The 20,207-nt window shown below is 40.8% G+C and overlaps 1 long non-coding RNA gene across 1 annotated transcript in view; it reads left to right on the forward strand.

Moving 5' to 3' along the window:
* The window catches only part of LOC122464596, a 50,742-nt gene extending 30,594 nt beyond the window's left edge, over positions 1-20,148 (forward strand). Inside the window, exon 5 of the long non-coding RNA XR_006288786.1 lies at positions 19,903-20,148. This is a non-coding gene — a long non-coding RNA (uncharacterized LOC122464596). The remainder of the gene's footprint in view (positions 1-19,902) is intronic.
* Positions 20,149-20,207: the final 59 nt, after the last annotated feature.

The raw sequence follows: 20,207 nt of genomic DNA on the forward strand, positions 1-20,207 counted from the left end.
AGCAACGGTGACTGATTGGTTGAAACATGAGGATTAATGGGTATTTATATTTCATTAAATTTTATGCTCACTGGAGAATAATGTATCACTTGCAGATATTGAAACATATGTCAACCCTATCCACTTACATATAATTCAATTTGACTTAAATGCATTGATCAAATTTTATTAAAGTCCAATATATCTTCCAAAAAGGCCTGCTAACACAATATTGCTGCTTCACATTCATCAGATAAAAGGAGGCAATTGTGTTGTAATTCTATTTATACCATTTTTCGGGAAAAGGGAGATTATTGTGGAGAGAATACTCATTACAAGGTGACTGGAGCTTGCTGAAGGACTTGTGGCTGAGATTATTAAGAGAATTCTCAAGTGATGCCCTTTAGTTAAAATTTCCCCGGGGTGGGTTATGCTTGTTTTTGTCCCCATCGAAAAAGAGAGATCAGTATTGCTAACAATATTACCCAGGAAAGTTTGCCATGAGAGATTTGGGAGCATGCTAACAATTTGCCATGTGTTTTTTGTTTTTGTTTTTTTTTCCCCTAAAAGCTCAGTTTATGAATCACGCATAATTGGCTTGCTTTGAAAAGCTACTACTCAGTATTTATTCCACTCCTCTCTTCTCTCTGCACATCTCTCTCTTTTATTAAACTTTTACAATTTTTATGTCCGTAGATATGAAAACTATTTTTATATTTGTATTTGTTTATGAATCCTACATAGAATAGGAGTTTTAACCTTCTCTCAGATATGGTTACTGTTGTTCGAAGATCATAGGCTTGATCTTTCCATCCAGTATGCACCATGCACCTTAGCAAAAATTGTGTAGCCATCCTACTGAAAAAGAGTGGAGCATACCTAAACTATGATCCAGCAAAGCTCTTGAGCATGTGCAAAACTTCAGTATTGCCAATTTAAAGCATTTTAAAATGATAAGTCAGACCACTCCCCAAATTATGAGCTTTTTAAAATAATAATTTGGGGGGAGTTATTTAAGCTACTGGGGGGAAAACCACCTGTCCCCAAACTGTATGTGAACATCTCAAGCTCAAAAATGTACATGCAAAAATATAGGATTCTCTTTGGTTGCTTGGATGGGAACTCCACTTACCCTCTCTGTTCCCCTGGCATATCAGCACCTGTCTCTTCTTTCCTTCCCTATCCAACCCAGATATGCCACCTCTCATTCTTCTGTCTTCCATTAGCATTCATCATTCAACATATGGGATTTTCCCTTCTTTTTCCCTTACAGGAACATACCCCAGAGAATGTCTCTTTGCCACTCAGTATTTGTCTATACCACAGGCACTGACTTTACAAAGTGCCGAGGGCTGCTTGACCCCTGGCTCAGCCCCAGATCCTGCCCCCACTTCACCCCTTCCCCCAAGGCCCCACCACTCCCCACCTTTTTCCACCCCTTCTCCCAAGCGCACCATGTCCTCGCTCCTCCCCGTGCCTCCTGTATGCCACGAAACAGCTGATCACGGCAGGCCAGAGGCATGGGAAAGGAGGGTGAGGCACTGATTGGCGGGGCCCACCGGTGGGCAGGAAGTGCTCTGGGGAAAGGTACTGAACACCCACAGAGCAGCACTAAAGATAGGGGGGCTGTTGGTGGGTGTTCAGAACCCACCATTTTTTCCTCCGTGGGTGCTCCAATCCCAGAGCACCCACGGAGTTGGCGCCTATGGTCTATACCTCTCCCAGTAGCCTCCTGTACCTCATCAGTCTCCTTTCTGCTCTTTAAATTTACCTGTTCCCCTGAGTCTCCTCCTAATCCACACACTGACTGATTTGTAGAGTTTGAGGCTGGAAGGAACCACTAGATCAAGTCTAAACTCCTGTATATCACAAGCCAATAAATAACACCCAATAATCCCTGTATTGAGCCAAATAACTTGCGTTTGTGTAAAGTTTGAGGAGTCCGGTGGAACCTTTAAAGACTAAAAGATTTATTTAGGCATAAGCTTTTGTGGGTAAAAAGCCCACTTCTTCAGATGCATGGAGGGAAAATTACAGATACAGGCATAGATATACTGGCACATGAAGAGAAAGGAGTTACCTTACAAGTGGAGAACCAGTGTTGACAAGGCCAATTCAGCCAGTAGGAGAACACTTCAATCTCCCTGCACATTCAATAACAGATTTAAAACTGCAGAGCTACAATTCATTTGCAAACTTAACATCATTAATTTGGGCTTGAATAGGGACTGGAACTGGCTGGCTCACTACAAAAGCAACTTTCCCTCTTTGGTGTTGACACCTCCTCATTAATTATTGGAGTGGACCACATCCACCCTGACTGAATGGCCTTGTCAACACTGGTTCTCCACTTGTAAGGTAACTCCTTCTCTTCATGTGCCAGTATATCTATGCCTGTATCTATAATTTTCACTCCATGCATCTGAAGAAGTCGGGTTTTTTACCCACAAAAGCTTATGCCCAGATAAATCTGTTAGTCTTTAAGGTGCCCCTGGACTCCTCATTGTTTTTGTAGATACAGATTAACACAGCTACCCCTCTGATGTCTTAAGCATGTTTTCCAAAAAGGCATCCAATCTGATTTGAAGACATCAAGAGGTGGAGAATCCACCACTTCCCGTGGTAGTTTGTTCCCGTGGTTAATCACCCTCACTGTAAAAATGTGTGCTTTATTTCTGGTTTGAATTTATCAGAGTTCAGTATCCATACATTGGTTCTAGTGATGCCTTTTTCCACGAGAAAGAAGAACCTTTTAATATCCAATATTTTCTCCTCATGAAGGTACTTATACATTGTAATCAAGTCACTTCTCAATCTACTTTTGATAAACTAAGCAGATTGAGCTCTTTAAGCCTCTCACTGTAAGTTGTTTTCTTCAGATATGAAATAATTTTGTGGTTATTTTCTGCATGTTCTACAATATTTCAGTATATTTTTCACTATGTGGACACCAGAGCTGTACACAGGATTCCAGTATCCATCAAAACAATGCCATAAACAGAGGTAAAATCACCTTCCTATTCAAACTCCCTACTCCCTCCCACCCCACCACTACAAACATCCCCATTGGAGATGATTCCCTAATGATTATTTTTTGAGCTCTGCCAGTTATCCAGTTGTCAGTCCACTTAATGTGTGCTTTATTTATGCTGTATATATAATTTTTTAAAATCAGAATCTTATGCAGTACTAAACTAAATTCCTTACCAAAGTCTGAGTATATTACTTTTATGCAGTCACCTTTATCAATGAAACTTGTAATCTTATCAAAGAATGAAATCTGGTTTGCCTGACAAAACCAATTTTCCATAAAACCATGCTGACTGGCAGTAACTATATTCCTATCCTTTGTTAATTCTTCGTTAATTGAATCCTGGATCACCTTTTCCATTTTGCCTGGGATTGATGTCACGCTAATTGGCCTATGGTTATCCGGGTCATCATGTTTGCTCTTTTTGAATATTGGCACAATGTGAGCAGTCTTGGAGTGGAATTTTCCCAATATTTTAACATTTATTTTAAAAGGAATGTCAACACTGTAAAGGTTTCCTCAGCTACAATTTTTAGAACTTTTGGGTGCTCCAAATTTACTATACCTCGTAGCCTCCTTTCTGAGCCCTACATTACTCTGTCCCCTTTACCCTCATTTTAACCCCCACTACTATGGTTCCTCTGTCTCCTCCTCCTGTATCCCAGATCCCTGTATGTCTTTAGTCTTCCCATGTCCTCCACGGTCTCTGATCAATCTCCCTTTGCACCTCTTCACCCTACCTTCTGCTCTTCATATTCCCCTCTCTCTTCATAGCATCCTGTCTAGCCTCCTAACCACAGAGCAGCAGACATCTTGTCTGAAGGCAGCCTAGCTTCAGTCTTACTGAAAACAAAGGGAGGTAGCAGCCGGCTTACCAGGGACAACTTTAAGCATGTTAGTCTAATGTGTACACAGCATCGCATGGTTAAGTGTTTTGCTGGATCAGGGCTGATCAAATGAATCAGGCTGTCCCTGAACTTCTCACTATGTAGATGCAAGAGTGCTTTTGATGCACACAAGTAAAGATTGCTGTCAGAAAATGTAGCATGGTCTGAGAAGATGATGTGGTCAGGATGCAGGAAGCTGCGTTGCATGGTCTCCCCTCAGAACCAAAAAGTTAATGGGAAGCATTATGTATATCTGCCTCACACAGCTCTGAATCATGGGTTCCAAGTTACACTGAAGGGTTTGCAAGGCCAGTAGATAGAAATGACATTGAGAATGGGACAGAATATTGATATGCTGGGAGAGTCTGGTAACTAGGAGTATTAAGAATAATGCTGTTGTGGCCAAACAACCACAGAATCTCTTATATCTGATATGTGGTCAGTCAAATAGGTCAGAATAGTGACTGTATTACAGAGGGTCTATGGACATAATGAGGAAGGGAGACAGAATACAAGTGTAATGAAAATGATGTTCTGAGCAATTAGATTTATAATAATTTTAATTAACCTTTATTGGCATGACAAACAATACAGGTGTTGCTAAAAGGTAACAAAAAATCAGACTATTTAAGTATCTCTCAGGGTGGTTATGACCTAGCTGGGACAGTTACACATTGTGCCCGGGGGTGAGCCCTTGTGTCCATTTATCATTTCTACCCATTCCTGATTCAGAGACAGGTTGCTACTTAGTGTGTGGGATCAGTTCTCATTGACTTCAATTGAAGTTTTACAATTGATTTCAATGAGAGCTCACTTAGGCCAATGTCAATTGCTTTTCAAACTGTCACACACAATGTGTGCTTCTCAGTTTGTGTGTTTTCCATGAATTCCATCTTTGTATATGCTTTTTTGTGCTACTAAGAGTCGCTGACATTAGACAATAACATCAAAGTGCCCCTTATAACTCACAGAGGTAACACAACTTGTAGATATCCATTTTAAAAAAAAAATCTGTATTCAAGTTACCAATCAGTCTGTGTTCCTGTGACTGCTGTTTCTCTCTAGACACTGTCCATTCTGTTCTGTGTCGCTGTGTATTTTTAACTCCTCCCCGAACATACTAAAACTTTTGTATTAAAGGTGTGACTGAAAGTGAATGTCTCCCGCTCCAGCTAGGTATCATGTGTCATTCAAAACTACTCTGGGGCTGCAGTTGTTAACCTTTCATATAAACCACAGAGAGGTTATACATTTAACTTATGGGTTTAAAATAACACCCACCTTTGAGACAATTGAAGAAGCAACGTGTGAACCACTATACTAATTCCTCTCTTGTTTATCTTTTGAGACCTTGATCATTACCCCAACTCATTAAGACTTTCGGAGGATCGCTTGTAATGATTTTAAGTCACATTTTTCTACAAAGATTCTTAACACATGTATGTATTTAAATAAAGTTAGTGATTTTCTATACTTATTAGTTATGCTTAACTACTATGTGGTAATTGAAAATACTGGTCAACTTCTGGGACATCAGGGGCTTTGTATGTGCTGACAAAAGATCACATACACACTTCAGCAACTGTGTAGGTTTATCAGAAAATGACCACTCCGAATGTATCCCCATAAAAAAGGGGAGAGGCCATTCTGAAGGGGAGAGGACACATGAGAAGAGTCCTAGAGGAGTGTATGGAGTAAAACAAAAGGGAGGGTGGTTAAGGAGTGTGCTTTGCCTCTTTATGGAGTTGAATTGACTGAGCCATGGTCCATATTCAAACACCTTTAAACAAATAATTTCTAATCTGAGAGAACAGATTGTATGGGGTCTTTTCTTCTGGCTGTTCAGAGCCAATAAATAGGTGCATGTTTATTAATATTGCTGCTTCATATGGCCATAACATTTAGATGTTGAAATAAAGGCATGGATGTGACATACAATGCACATCACTCCTGTTAGCTCTTTGTGCTTGAAAAGAAAACTACTCCGACAGCCCTACTCCTCTGAAAATGTCAGCATCCCACTGTGATATTAGTTAAAAGAGATGTGAGAAATACATAACAATGTGAGTTGCCCCATCCCCTATCACTAATAATGTAGTATTAAAACATTGAAATGAAGAGCTGCAGGCACTTAATACACAGGCATTCCTTTAAATAAGAGGCTTCACGTGCCTTTGTTCCACTGAATCTGTCTTGTTACTATACCCACGATAAGGTGCCCTAGATAAATAACTATTTTCTTTTCTTTGCGCCTCTCCCCTTTGTAGCACCCCTTCTCTCCTTCCCTCCCCTCTTCCCCCACATTGCAAGTTGGGTTAGGTGATGGGTCAGTGGCACTACTTAATGAAAAATGAGAAACAAGTTATAAGCAATAGTAGAACGGAGTGAACAAAACAAAATGTTCTCTGAATATTCACTCCCTTTTTAAAATAAGTTTACTCTGTATTTCTATGCCAATTTCTGTTTTGTTTCCATCAACTGCTGTGTGAGCAATCTGTACTTACACAAATGTTCACAAGAAAGTAAATGTCAGTGTTGCATGCCTATGTATTCATCATGGTAACCAAATTTTAAATTCACTCACAAATATTTCTGCTAGAAGTGCTTACTCACTCATGCAACCAGAAATCAGAAATAGTACCATGTGACTTATCCGTGTGACTGTACCATGTGACTGATCTATGTGTGTGACAGTGCAATCTAGTGAATCACAAATAACCATTACTACTCAAATTGTGAATATGGAACACTGAATAGGCACAGAGAACTGGTTGCATTTACTTCATAGATTAAAAAGTTTATTGAAAGTTTCTCTAATATTTTCAGCTTTTTTTACTTTACATCTGTTCTGCAAACCCAATTCACCCCTTTCCTCTTTCCCCCTTTTTGTTTGTTTTATGCCACTCATGTTTTTAAGTCTTTCTACTCCCCCTCAATTATATTCCTCCTCTCTCGTTGTCACTCTCATCTATGTCAATTAATGTGTCTGAGCATAAGAGCCAAAAATAAAATATTGAGAATTTTCTGGTATTAGCCTTAATAGGGATTCAGTCATCCCTCTCTCACTTTCCTGTCTCCCTTTCATCTTTTTGTCCATTCACTCCTTTTCTTTCTGCTCTGCCACTTTTCTTCCTTTCAGTTTGTCTCTAACACCTATTGATCCTTCCAACTCCACATCAGGACATCAACTGAGGTGCATCACATGCCACACAGGTCATATATTTGCTGTTAATGAACTAGATGGTGTTTTGGCTTAAAAACCTCAAAGTACAAAGATTACAGATATTTGGGAAGTACCAAAAAGTAGTCCCTGCATTTGTTTACAGTATTATTATCATTCTATATGTATATTGTGCCAATGACAGTTACCTTTGAGAATCTACTAATTTTTTAAAAAGTGCTTTTTGAATTTTTCTGTTGATGACTGAGTAGTTTGCACTTTTCCCTGCTCAGTAGTGAACAAGGGCTCCATTCTGGCACTAGGAGTACTGCGCTACAGGAAGTGCCCTCTTTTATTGATCTATATAACTGAAGTACTGTAGCTTGTAGTCTGAAACTCCTGTTGACACTTCAGAAAAGCAGGAAAGAAAGTTAACCTCAATATCCTGGCTAAATTCCAGCTTAGCAAATTACATTCTTTCTACCTAAAAGTCCACCTATAGTTTGAACCAGAGATGTTTGTGTTCACTTTTTCTATTTAATTGTGTTGCTAGTGCAGAAAAGGTGCCACATTCTACCCCACATTGACTGCATTTTAATGGGTGTGTGTGTGGGAGGGAGGGGGCAAACTTTTAAAAGACAATAGATATAGATGGACCAACAGGGGAGTACAAGGAAACAGTAAGACAGTAGTGGTCGGCATCATAAGCAGTGGTCTCAGTTGTCATCTTTTGCCACAGAGGACAGGACAAGAGGCAATGGGTTCAAACTACAGCATAGCAGATTTATATTAAATCTCAGAAAAAAACTTCCTAAGAACAGTAGGACTGGAACAGATTGCCTAGGGAGGTTGTGGAAGCTTCTTCACTGGAGGTTTTCAAAAAAGAGGCTGGATAGCCATCAATCTTGGATGGTTTAGACACAACGAATCCTGCATCTTGGCAGGGGGTTAGGCTAGATGACACTTTGAACCCTATGATTCTATAACGGGGAACCGGCTAAGCATATTTTAGCAGATGTTCCAAAAGCCACAATTCCACAATCAAGAAAGAAGGCTTCACTGGTTAAAAAACAGCCTGACTTAGAGGGGAAGCAAAAGCACTAATTCAAAATAAATAATAATGTATAAAAAATGGAGAGAGGGAAGTTGATAGCAATGAATATAAATCAGAAGCTATAAATTGTAGAAAATTGGTAAACGAAGCAAAAGGAAACATCCATGGCCAGGACAGATAAGTACAATAAAGAAGGAGTTTAAGTATATCAGGAACAAAAGGAATCCTAACAATCCTAATGCAGAAAAGGCAGAATTGGTCAATACATATTTTTGTTCTATATTTAGGAAAAAGACAACGTATTCATACAATATTGTTAAGGTGTTTAGGCAGGTTATATTACCTCTGTATTTGGTGTGACCACTACTGGGGTACTGTGTCTAGTTCTGGTGTCAACAATTCAAAAAGGATGTTGAAAAATTGAAGAGGGTCCGAGAAGAGCCACATGGATGACTGAAGGATTAGAAAATATATTTTATAGAAGAAATTCAAGGAACTTGATCTATTTGGCTTTCAAAGAGAGTTAAGGGGTGAATTAGTAAGTCTATAGGTAATAGAGGGTTTCAAGGTCCCTGGCCAGACTGCCCCTTCTGAGACCCTTTTCCAGTTCCTCAAATGCATACCTCTCAAGTGGCAGGCCCATGCATCTAGTTATCTTTGGTCTGAGAGCCTGCAATCCAAACACTCTCTGACTGGGTCTTCGAGCTCTATCCCCATGGTTGTCAACTGTGATATCTAGCAAGCACGGCTCCTGGAAGAGCTTTCCTTCAGGAGCCTGTGGACAATAACACTTTGCAGTGACACAGAAGCAGCTTCTTCAAAACTCAGTGTGATTTATTTTGCCAAAAGGTACACAGCCCTCAAAAAATTGATTTAAAACAACAAAGGGACCTGTACACATATTGTCTTACCTGTGCTTGGCATTGCCCTCAAGCACCTAGATAGACATGACCTAGCCTTGGTGTCCTCTCTTCTCTAGGGGACCAAATTACAGCTTGCCCACTGCAGACCCCTAACTCTTAGTCAGTATCTCTTGTTTCAGTCTGCCGTGACCGACAACTTCCCCTCCCCAGTCTCTAGAGCAGATCCTTTAACAGATGAGTGTCTTTTGGTCTCCAGTTTCTCAGCCTTGGCAAACAGCCCTGTCACCAGGATTGGAGCTATGGAGTCCCTCTTCATGGTTACAAATCTGTCTATTGTGTTTGAGGGGAAATGTCTTATCTAGACCATTGTTTTACCTTTCCTGCCTGGTTTCTTTAACAACTCCTTTTTTATCTTATGATGTAACCAGGCAAAGTAATATCACACAGATACACTGAGGGCATATTATGTTTATAAAAATTAATACAGATATTTCCCTGTTCTCCATAGAGGGTATAACAACATCCAAATAATGTCTGGAAATGAAACTAAACACATTCAGACTAGAGATAAGGTGCATTTTAAAAAAAAGCAGTGATGGTAATTAACCATTGGGACATATTACCAATAGATGTGATGGATTCTTAATCATTGGTAATGTTAAAATCCAGATTAGATTTTTTTCCTAAAAATATGGTCTAGTTTCATTCCATGATGGTTTTTAAACTAACAAAGCTGTTGAAAGGGTATTGTCTCACTTTGTGAATTAAATAAATTGTGTTTTAAAGGAAATTTGAAAAAAAATTAATGCAATCATAAAGTGCACCCATATGGGTCAACAGTACAGCCTAATCAATGGACATTCACATTCTGAGCTCAGACCTCTATAAATTGAGCTATAGGATTAATTCCTATTTGGATGAAGAATCTCTCTTTCTTCTGAAACTTTTAAACTATTGATAACTAGTTATACAAAAGATACAGCATTTAGCATTCGTGTAAACTACACATATTAAAGAATTTCACATATTAATTTTTTCTTGTAAGTCTTTATTTCTACAGCTAGTCAGAAACTAGAATTTCCATTCTACAGGGAATTCTGACATTTCAAAATTTGTCCTCATTCCAAATTGGAATGAAAAGCTCAAATTTTGAAATTTCCTATGATATGAAAATTCTTGATTCAGAACTATATATTATGTTTTGATAATGTCAGAATATTATAATTTAAAATATTAGCCATATATTAAAATATTATATATAAATATAATGTAAGCCATGCCTGCTCAGTGTAATACTCTGTTCCACTCTAATGGTGGCTAGGCCAGCTAGAGATTGATGAGCCTGCTACAGCCTCGGCTGACAAAGCTGTGTCTTTTCTCTTGGACAGTAGAGGCTCATGCATTAAGATCAAGATTAAAATTAATGTCCAGGTTGATCCCCACTGCCAATGACCCACCCAAGGGCAACAACATTACAGGTGGCTCCCCCATGACCGGGATTGTAGGCAATTTCCTGACTGCCTCTCCCTAGTTGAGGGACTGTGAGTGATTTCCTTCCTGAAGTTAGCAGTCTGGGCAAATTGGCGCACTCATGACACTCAAGCAACTTCACTCCTGCAATTAATTATCAAGACACATGGGTTCCTCCACATTACAGAGCTCCCTAGTGTAGAATAAACTGGACTCGTGAATCCCGGGAAATCTATTCTGGGAGCTGTGTTACTTGCAGGTTGTAGGGTGTTACTGATGTACCATTCCAAATCTATCTTCCCCTTCCCTCTATATTTCTCCTTGTGCTTAAAGTGTACCTTGATTGTTGGTTCATCCATTATGGAGATGTCTGAAGAGTATATGTATGAAGTATCAGGCTAATTATACAGATAAGTACCAAGTCGGGGATAGTCAAAACCACACAGGGAGGTACGGTAGGGTTCCTGTTTCCCTTAAACAGTCAGGTGGAGGTACCACCAGTTAATAGCTAAGAACACAGGCCATTGAAACTCACTGTGGCCAAAGAAGAGGAGCACCAGGGAAGGGCTTCTCTTGATGATTAATTGCCCTTAGACAACAGAGACCTTACATTTTTCACAGACTTCCCAGTTGAATTCCATGTACAGGCCACTACTTGTAATGCCAACACCTCTGGGTGTGTGTGATGGGGTCCCTGGGTTGCAAACTGGACTGTGGGATTGCTGAGCCCCCTGTCCCACCAACCTGGGCTGAACCTCACACTGGGATGCTGATGTTGAGTTACAAACCTCTGGCAGGTACTGCACTTACACAGCCATCCACATGCAGGGATGCAGCCAACTGAGTTATGCTCTCCCAGCCACTCATGGACCAACAATAGAGATGCTCAATTGCTTCCAGCTCCCCAGCCTTGCACCCCAGTATTCTACCATCTTGCAGTGGTCAGAAACCTAGCCAGTGTAAGTTCATTATCCAGTTCACCACTCCCTCAATATGGAGTGAACGCACACTAGCCTTTGTAAACTGAGGCAAGCACTTCAACCAAAATACAGTTTTAGATAAAATATAAAACAGATGTATTACTACAAAAAGATTGTAAGTGATTATAAATAATAAGCATAGAGATCAAAGTTGGTTACTGAAGAAGTAAAAATAAATTTGCAGTCTAACTTCTACAAATTAAATAGGATTTGAACCCAGCAGTGTCTCACCCAGAGAGATGGTACAAGCAGGTTACAGATCCTCAATAAACAGACTGGAACTACCTTCCAGCCTGGGATCACCCTTCCTCAGTTCAAAATCTTTGTCCTCCAGATGTTCCTCCAGGAGTTGAGCTGGGGGTGGAGGAAGAGAGGCCAAGTGATAATGTCATTTCCCCTCCTTTATATTTTCTTCCAGCTTGCTGGAAAGATCTTTGCTGTGATATGAGGATCAGGCAGTTCCCATTGGTCAGGCAGTCTCCATTGCATACATACTCTTTCTGAGAAGTGTCTGTGATGGCCATTCGGAGAGTGGATTCCCTTTAATCAGCCATTACACATCTGGCTGGTCCTTCTTTGCAATTGAAAGGTTGGCTGTGGGTGTCTTCCAACCTCACAACATATTTTGGTAACAAATATAGTAATGCTTCATAACTTCATATAATGATAGCACATAAAATCCAACCAGATATTAATGTTCAGCAAATCAAGACTTTAAAATGATAGCTCACAAGGTATACTTTGTACAAAACATATTATAATCATATCATCTTGGTGAATGGCGGGGGCTCCAGGGTGCTACTGTGAGGTACAGAGTGTCACAGTGGATTTTCAGTTGTGGGGAACAAACCTGGGACCTCTAGATCTTAGTGCATGAGCCTCCACTGCCTATCAGCTGAGGCTGTAGGAGGCTCACCAATCTCTAGCTGGCCTACCCACAACTAGAGGGGGACAGAGTGCTAATATAAAAGTCCAAACAAAATGAGTCAAAAAAGTTAAAGTCAAAACAAAATGTTTTACCTTATTAAAATGAAATGACTTACCTTATTGAGATTAAATGCTTTGAAATTACAAAAATGAAACATTTTGACATCGAACAAAAATGAAAAAGTCAAAATGATAAACTGTTGAAAAATTTGTCAAAAATCAACACATTAGCATGAAACCTTTTGATTTCAACCAAACTGCATTTTTGAGAGAAACGATTTCAACAAATTGTTTCAACTAGCCTATTTATTATATTTTTATGAGGTCTGTAGGAATGAGACACTGCAAAAATTTTGGTTACAAACAGCTTTCTGAAATAGTTACAACTAAACTCAGATTAGTTTTGGATTTACACACACACACGCACACCCCGCCTTCCCCCAGGAAAATGTCATAGAACATTCAAGCACTTCACAAACTACATGGGGCATTTTAAATTAATTTTCTAACTCAAAATACACAATTGTAGAGAACTTCATTATCTTGGTTATAAAATAGAAATGCTGGAGCAACCTTAACTAATGGGGCACTATATAGTGTGATGTAATAGACTTCTGTAAGGCATTTGACTTAATATCACACAATATTTTTATTAAAAAAAACAAACAATATAGAATTAATATGGAATACATTAACTAGATTAAAAACTGGGTAATAGGGTAATTAAAATGGGATAGGCCTCAAAATGTAACTATAAACAGGGAATTGTTATTGAGTGGTATGTTTCCAGTGGAAACCTGCAGGGTTCTTTGCTATTTAACATTTTTGTCAATGATCTGGAAGAAAACTTAAAATCATCAAGGGATAAAGTTTGCAAATGCCCCCAAAATTGGGGGAGTGGTAAATAATGAAGAAGACAGGTCACTGGTTCACAATGATCTGGATCACTTGGTAAACTGAGTGCAAGCAAACAGTCTGCATTTTAACACTACTTAATGTAAATGGATACAGCTAAAAACAAAGACTGCAGGCCATACTTGAAAGATGGTAGACACTACCCTCCAAAGCAGTGACTCTGAAAAAGATTTGGGAGTCATGGTGGATAATCAGCTGAAAATGAGCTCACTGTGTGACACTGTGGCCAAAAGAGCTAATATGATCCTTGGATGCATAAACAGGGGACTTTTTAGTAGGAGTAGAGAGGTTATTTTAGCTCTGCAGTTGGCATTGGTGAAATCATTGCTGGAGTGCTGTATCCAGTTCTGGTATCCACAATTCAAGGACGCTGATAACTTGGAGAGGATTCAGAGAAGAGCCATGAGAATGTTTAAAGGATTAGAAAACATGCTTTACAGTGATAGACTCAAAGAGCTAAATCTATTTAGCTTAACAAAGGGAATGTAAGGGAGTGATTTGATTACAGTCTTTAAGTATCAACACAAGGTACAAATATTTAATAATGGGCACTTTGATGTAGAAGAGAAAGATATAACACAGTCCAATGGCTTCAAGTTGACGCTAGACAAAGGCAGACAAAATAAGACATTTTTAATGGTGAGTGTAATTAACCATTGGAACAGTTTACTAAGAATTGTGGTGGATTCTCTATCACTGACAATTTTTATATCAAGATTGGAAATTTTTCTAAAAGATAAAGTGAGTGTGAGAGAAGACATGATGATGTGTTTTCGTATAAGGTTTAAGCCAGCAAGAGTTTGGGATAAGTGCATCACTCATGAGACATGAAGCTATCAAGGGGTTATCCAGATCATGCTATCACTTGAGAAAGACAAAAGTGACTATTTGAAGTTTTTAAATTTTCCTTATGAATACAGAAAATGACAAGTTTAATAATAAACAACAATACATTTTCAGCTCATATAAAGGCTTCTTTTTCAGTGAAAACAAGGCCTTGTGAAAGCCAAGTGAAAAAGGCGCCTTTACATTTGAAATGTGAATACTTACATATTTTCATCTGCTCCAGAATTTCATCATGCAATGGACCACGTCAATTCTGATACATATAGGTGGTGTCATTACAAGAAGATCTTTTACTTTTTGTTCACCCTTCATCCCCACTTTATCAATTATGTGCCTTAAGAACTGGAGTTGAAATTGTCCTGGAATACTTTTTTCTATTAAATTTTAGTGAAGAATTCTCAATTACCTTCAGAATTTGTCATAGCCTTCTGTTGTGTTCTTCTTAAGACTTTCCCCAAACTAAAATATTATCCATATACATTTTCATTTCTTCTTGTCCTCATAGAATCACTTTAATTTTTCTTTGAAAGATTTGCAAGATGCTTGTGTAGCAAAATGAGAGGTAACAAAAGCAATATCTTCTACATGGCATTATGTTAGTTACCATGGAAATTATATCTTCCATGGTGAGAGAAGGTACCTTTCTATCCTTACTGCTTCATTGAGCTCATTTATTTATATGTAGGGTGAAACATGTCTGTAAAGGGGCTAGCCGGGGCTCGACCCTCTCCGGGGTGGCAGGGAGCCACACCGGCTCACTACACACAGCTGAGGATTGGGGAATTAGTTCGGCCATGGAAGTTTTTGCTGGCGGCTCTTGTGGAGGCAGAAAATAAGTACACTTATGCCGGGACCCTAGCTCAGGGCAGGGCAATAATGACTCAGGCCCTCAGGCAGGGCTGCGCAGTAATACTAAAGCAGTAGCAATATAAATAGTAGTAAGCCCTGGCCCTAGGTCAAGGCGGGGCAATACTGAGTCAGGAGCTCAGGCCCTCAGGCAGGGCTGAGCAGTAACAGTGCAAACAGTAGTGAGCCCAGTCCCTAGGTCAGGACGGGGCAATAATGAGTTAGGAGCCCAGGCCCTCAGGCAGGGCTGAGCATAACAGTAGGCCCAAGCCTCCAAATGGTCTGGGAGAGGGGGAGACTGCCACCCACAAGTTGGGTGGCAGGGGGACGCAGGCCCTCCCACTTCACCGCGTCCTAGCCAGGGCCCTAGCAGTGGTAGAGGATCTGCTGCTGTGTCAGTGGGGATCCTGGCCGCAACACACTGACATGGGCTCTGGCAGTGCTACAGTCAGACTAGGGTCAGCTGTCCCCGGGCTACTTCCTGACTCCCCCTCTGGTGGTACCTGAATCAAGGTGGAGTCCTCCGGGGGGTCCAGCACCATGGGTTCCTCGGGGTACCGGGTGAGCTGCAGGCCCGGCAACTCCTCTGGGTAGTGGGCACAGTGCAAGTCGGGCCAGTCCTGGTGTGCACTTTGGGCCGCAGGAGCTTCCCAGTCGTGGGCTAGGCTGGAGGCATCTGGCCTTCCCAGCAGCTGGCCCTCTAGCGAGCTCTAAGGGCGAGCCTTTAAACTTTGGGGTTGCTGCCTGACACTCTGGCCTCCGGATGGGCTCGTCCCTCTCTGGGGTGGTGGGGAGCCACACCGCCTCACTACAATGTCCCTTTCTCCCCATAAAGACTCCATAGGGGCACAATACTTTGTCGATTCACTACTGTGCTCTATCATTCCTCTCTATCCTACGTAGCTCTTTCTTCAGAAAGTAGTGGGATTACCTCATGTCCCTAAATCTGTGCTGAAAGCAAAGGCCACTGCACTCTACTTTAATCAGCTTCACAGTGTTTGTCTTTTAAAATGGCCATTTTCAGTGACACTATCTCATCTTTTGTTTGGACTAGGAGGTTACTTGCTGTATCCCTCCTCATTAATGACAAAGGTGTCAAACACTTACTCCTTGTCTTTGAATTTAATTAATCAGGTGAATTATCTCTTTCCATGGTCTACTGAGTACTGTGCAAGGCTGCTCCAATTTACAGCTAGGACTCGTATCTTTAGAAATCTTTTTACAAGTCACCTTTGTCCCCAAATCAATTTTAAATGTAACAATATGACTGCAAACCTTGAGATTAACAATCTATACCTGTTGATGAATGCTGTCTTTGGACACACATCCTAGGCAACAGACATCATTCAACCTTTCTTGGACCATCGCCTAGGTTCCTGTGCTTTGACTGACATGCTTCCAATATCCTGTTTTCTTAAAATTCCTGCTCATGCTTCCACTGGTTGGGCCAGTGTCTTCTAACCTTTGTTGTTCTTTGTCACATCTGACATATTTCTGTCATGGAAACTCACTGCTTTTCATAGACTTTTTTGAAACTTTTCTCCATAGAATTTTTTTGCTTTGCAATTTGTTGCATCATGTTTCCAATATCCGCTTGATGGCTAGCGTGCACTTTCACTAGTTAAGGCTGTTGTGCCAGTTTCACTGCCTGGTTCAGAGATAATGCAGACATTAACTGTATTCTTCCTGAAAGTTCTTTGTTTAAAATAGCAGTGATTATGTGATCTCTTTACATGTTCTTTCTTACTAATACCAAGGTCACAGTGCAGTGCTGTTCATTAAGGACTTCACACTGGATTAAAGGGATTCTACACCTTTTCTTTGGGTCTCTGCCTTCTTGGCTGGGATTTCAAAGGAGCCTTAGGGAGTTATCTGCCCTATCCCATTGAAATTGGATCAGTTTGGCATAAATGATTTGTGCCTTCTGATACTGTGGGGCACACTGTAAACGGGAGGACATGTGACTGCCCCACATGTATCCTCTGACCAGTGACCTCCCCGCAGGTTCTCCCCACCCCAGCAGAGTTACCTGTGGGGGGGGGGCTCTGTCCTTCTCCTGCTGCACCTCTGCCCTCACACATTCGTCCGCTCTCCTGGCAGCTGGGCCATGTCAGGAGCGGGAAGGGGGGGCTTCTTACATAGCTGAAGATGGCCGCCCATGGTCACTGCCTCTGGGCAGCATGGTGGCTGCCTGAGAGAGAGCCTGGCTGGGGAGGTCACAGCCCTCCCTGCCCCCTCTGCTCCCTGACCAGGCCCAGCTGCAGGGGCAGGGCGAAGTGAGCCAGAGCATCCCTTCTCCCCTGACATGTTTCTGGCTCGCTTAGCCCCTGTCCCTGGCAGCCTGGCCCAGGTGGGAAGCAGAGGAGGTGTGGCAGGCCACCACGCTGCACAGAGCAGCAATCCAGAGTGGCCGGTGTAAGAAGCCATTGATCCCACCCCTTCCGCTCCCTGCTTGGGCCTGGCTGTCAGGGACAGGGGCCAATCTGCTGGGAGGAGGAAGGTGGGCTTCAGCTCACTTGGCAGCTGGGTCTGGGTGGGGCGGGCTACCGCCCCAGCCAGGATCTCTCCCAGGCAGCCTTCTGCACAGAACAGCAACCGAGATTGGACAGCGCAAGAAGCAGCTGTTCTCGCCCGTTCTCGAGGCAGCAGGCTGGCACAGCGGGAGAAGGACAGAACCCATCTCCCTCCCCCCCTCCATCCCCATGGCAGGCCAAGCAGAAATTGCTAAAAGGGGACTTGACCCCATATCCTGCCCCCCCAGCACGCGTCACCTATGGTTTGTGGTATCTGACTTCCTCACACTTGTTTGAAAATCCCAGCCTTTGGAGAAAGCATACCTATTTGGGTATTAAATTTCTCTTTGGAATTAAGTACTTCTCTTTTTTTCTTCAAAAATTATCATAATTCTTCTTCTCTCCTTTAGCAAAGGTTGCTAAGTTTTATTCATATTTTTTGCTCATGTCTGTCTTCTCGCTATCGTTTTTAAGAAGTAGGACCCATATCTTCACAGGGATCCAAGAAAGGACCATCCACACTGAGGCTTTCTGCCCTTCTCCTGTCCCCACCCCAGATTTTGTGGCAGAATAGCTCCAATGAAGCCATACTACCAGGGCTTCCCCTGCCAGCAGATGGACCCAGAACCATGTCAATGTTTTAAATCAAGATTGGATGTTTTTTCTAAAAGATATGCTCTAATTCAAACAAGAAATCTTCCAGGGAAGTTCAATGGTCTGTGTTATACAGGAGGTCAGACTAGGTGAGCACATTGGTCCCTTCTGGCCTTAGAATGTATGAGCCCCCTCTAAGGCTAAATTCCCAGCACAGTGGGCACGAAACAAAAGTTAGTGCAGGCTTGGATTGCATTAACTTTTGGGTGTGCATGGGTGGTACTATATATTTCCCCAGTCCTGCTCCCAAGTTCTCCTTGTTTTCCCTACATATGGATTTTTCTCCTCAGACACAGAGAGGGTCCTCTGCTTAGTCTGATAATAAGCTGTGGAAGGGATGGAATTCTGATGGCAGCTGCCCCCTCTTTCTGTATAGGATGGGGGAGATCTACCTATGGAGTATCCCTTCCATATTCTTCTCTTTGGGGGAAAATTACCTCTCACCCCAAATAACCTACTGCACTGAATGGAAAAGAAGAACAATAGCTTACTTTTAGACCAAGGCTATGTATATCTAATCTTCCACTAAGGTGCTTTTCAGCTTCCCACTGTTTTACCTCTACTGGAAGACTGCACAAAATGCTTTCACAACATTGCTTCTCAAGCTGTTACTGGTACAAACTATCTAGATATTTAGATACTATAGTATTTAATAGGATGCCATCAATCTTTCATAGTAAGAGAATACATAAATTATAAACAAATATGTCCTTTGGTCTAGTAGAACAGCATAATGATCAAAGACACACAATAGAAATGTATTTGCTTCTACAGTAAGCTTTATTCCCTTAGCTCTCAGTATGTAGTGATGGACAGGCAGTGAGCTGTCAGTTTTTGTTCTGTCTGTCACACTACACTTACCTCCTGTTGTTTTAAGTAATCAATATGGGGGCTGAAATCACCTACCACTACCTCTGCTACCTCCTATTTTGTCCATTCATAAATTATGAATCCCTGCACAACATCAAGTCTACAATTTCGATTGCATTTGCTAATCATTGATCAATAATTCAAAAGCCTCTTCTTCTTCAAGGGTCCCTGGTTTCCTGGAACATATGGCATAAGGCTGACAGTGTTCATGAGACTATTCCCTTATCACAAAAAGCAGCCAGGGAAAACAAGTTGTTTAAAGTTCTTTCTTTCTTTCTTTCTTTCTTTTCTTTTCTTTTTCTTTTGTTTGTTTGTTTCACTTGCTTGTTACATTCAATTACTGCACAAGCACAGCAGCTACAGAGTGAAGTAGCAGCCGGTATAATTTACAGTTTTACAGCTTGGGTAGACATGGCACTTATCAATACATGTGTATGGCTTATTTTTTACAAATTATTATTATTTGTGTGTTTATTGTGGTTGGATTACAACTCTCTTTTCCAGAAGTCTTACTTTCCATGTTTATATTATTTATTCTAAGAGATTTTTAAAAAATGCTATATATCTGTGAAAACACATACAGTGGCAATGAAGAACTGGGATGAAAGCAAGTATAGTGTTTCCTGGACTGTCAGGCAGAATTAATTTGAAGTCCTTAGCCATGATGACAGCCCAACAAACTGCTTGCTGCAGTGTTTCTTTTGCTAAGATTGTTTTATTAGCTATTATACTGCTTTAGTGTGACTATGAATAATAAATACTGTTATATAGAAGAGTTCTGATTACTTCTCCATGGAGACCTCTTAAAGGGCCTGATCCTGTAAACACATGCACAAAAGTAAATTAGTGAACAAAGGGACTACTCAGTTGCAAAATTACTAATATACCTAAGTTTTTGTTGTTGTAGGATTATGCTTAAAGACATCAGTAGCCTTCCAAAATTGTTTTAATCCATTGTTGTTTCAAGTTAATTTGAGAAGAGACACACCAAACACCATTTAGAATAAGAAATATAAATGATGCCTCCTTCAACACAATGGTAATGTATATTTTATTTTACTGCATTATTTAAGAAATAGTATATGACCCCATGATTTAAAATGATCATATTTAGACCATCTGATTTTTGGGAGGTTTTTATTTATTTATATATTTCTCCCTATATATTTATTTGTTAAATCTGATCTTAAAAATAAAGCTTTTGGATTAAAA

This window comes from Chelonia mydas, chromosome 2 (assembly GCF_015237465.2).
Source record: "Chelonia mydas isolate rCheMyd1 chromosome 2, rCheMyd1.pri.v2, whole genome shotgun sequence".
In the NCBI taxonomy this organism is placed as follows: Eukaryota; Metazoa; Chordata; order Testudines; family Cheloniidae; genus Chelonia; species Chelonia mydas.